We start from the raw sequence: 1,920 nt of genomic DNA on the forward strand, positions 1-1,920 counted from the left end.
ACCACATTGACAGGCACATTTCCATAAATCTGAAAAATATGAATAAATCAGATTGTGGCGCGAGGCCAAAGCAGTCCTCTCTGGATGATCTTTACTTTTCACAATGCTGTCTCTGGCTTCCATCAGGATTCTTCCAAGCTAATTGTAAGTCCACTTTTCTTAAACATGTTTAATATTAATCTTGAGAGACTTCAAATTTAATTAACAGCATACTTTTAACTAGCTGGTTCAGCCCAGACCTCCATTATGTCTGCCTTCTGCAGCTACTTCCCCATGGTCCTGGCTGATTGTTTTATGGTAGGGACACAGGGGAGCAAAGAAGCTCCAAATGACTTCCCTGGTAAATTTGATCCATACCTTGGAGTCTAGAGAGAAGCCCACACAATAGTGTCTTGTTTTCTGATGCCATAGGAAAGTATGGGTTTGCTAGGGACATTTTTCTGCAGATATCTATTTCCATTATGATGCCTTAAGGTTCCAGCTTGAAAACTGCTTTGTTCAGTATGTTACAAAGGATGAAGGATGAGGATATGATCATCCTTGAATGGAAGCTGAAAGGTGGTACATTGGACCATCCCCCTATAGAGGGGAACAGGTTGGCAGTTAATTGCTTATTGAATAGCTACTATATACATACAGAATGCTCTAGGAGGCACTGGAAAGGAAGGGGGATACAAAAAATTGAAGTGCATAACATATTTCCCTCTGAAATTTAATATCTAGCTGGGAGACAAAAGAATACCTACATGAAGTCTTTTCCAAGATGATGGACATACTGGGCTGTATCCTGAGCTCGATGGAGAAGCTGCACAGTGTCGGTGACCAAGAGACCCACAGCAAGACCCGAGAACAAACTTCTTGCCTAAAGAAATTGCAGGAGCAGGAGAAGCATCAGAAAGTGGAATTTCAAAAACAGATGGAGAAAGAGGTGTCAGATTTCATCCAGGATGGTGGTCAGGTGGTCAGACCAAGAGAAAGTTCCATCCAGTGAACAAGACTGAGAGAAGTATATTATGTGATGTCATGGAGGTGGCTGACCTAACATCCTTTTCCTTTGGGAAGGATGATGAATGTCAATATGTCATGATCTTCAAGAAGGAGTTTGTGCCCTTTGATGAAGAGCCTGACTTATACCGCCATGGGGAGGAGTGGGATCCACAGCAGGCAGAGGAGAAATGGAGACTTAAGGAGTTAGCCCAGTGGCAAGAGGAAGAAGCTGCCCAACAAGGTCCTGCTGTTGTGAACCCTGTGAGTGACTACAACAATAAATACAGTCACCTCATTGGGAAAGGGGCAGCCAAGGATGCCACCCACATGTCACTGGCCAACAAGACCTATGGCTGTGTTCCAGTAGCCAATAAGAGGGACACACACTCCATTGAGGAGGCCATGAATGAGATCTGTGCCAAGAGTGGAGAGGAAGGGACTCCCAACTCCTAGGTACTTTGTCTTTCTATCTCCTCCCCTTAGCAGCCTTCCTGTGACTTTGAAAAGGGAGAATGAGGTCATGGATGAAGTTTCAGGCAGTACAATGCTACCTTGTCTTGACGTCTGATGACTGTGCCATGGGTTGACCTCTGACCTCCCAATGGAGCCATTAGGATGGAGAGATGGGTATGGAGGCTTTCCTATGGTGATCTGGTCTGAGTGGTTTTAAATTTTTTAAAATGTTGGTTATATATGGGGTAGTTGAGTGAATCTCCTTACAACTTCCCCTAAAAGATCTGTGACAGAATGTAAAAGTGAATATTTAATCTATATTATCCTCCCTTTTCCTGGGAGTGTTTCTCTTCCTTCAAGGCTAAGGTAACTTTATGCTCAATAAACACCATTTGACCCCATGTGCTGGTTTGTACATGGGGCAAACCAGAAAAGAGAGAGAGAGAGAGAGAGAGAGAGAGAGAGAGAGAGAGAGAGAGA

At 43.8% G+C, this 1,920-nt stretch overlaps 1 pseudogene; it reads left to right on the plus strand.

Moving 5' to 3' along the window:
• The first annotated feature begins 746 nt into the window (after window positions 1–746).
• Window positions 747–1,455, plus strand: LOC138177467 (sperm-associated antigen 7 pseudogene; annotated as a pseudogene).
• The last annotated feature ends 465 nt before the right edge of the window (window positions 1,456–1,920 follow it).

This window comes from Petaurus breviceps, unplaced genomic scaffold (genome assembly GCF_028583685.1).
Source record: "Petaurus breviceps papuanus isolate PSGF00001 unplaced genomic scaffold, PetGlider_PUasm1.0 90417, whole genome shotgun sequence".
Lineage (NCBI taxonomy): Eukaryota > Metazoa > Chordata > Mammalia > Diprotodontia > Petauridae > Petaurus > Petaurus breviceps.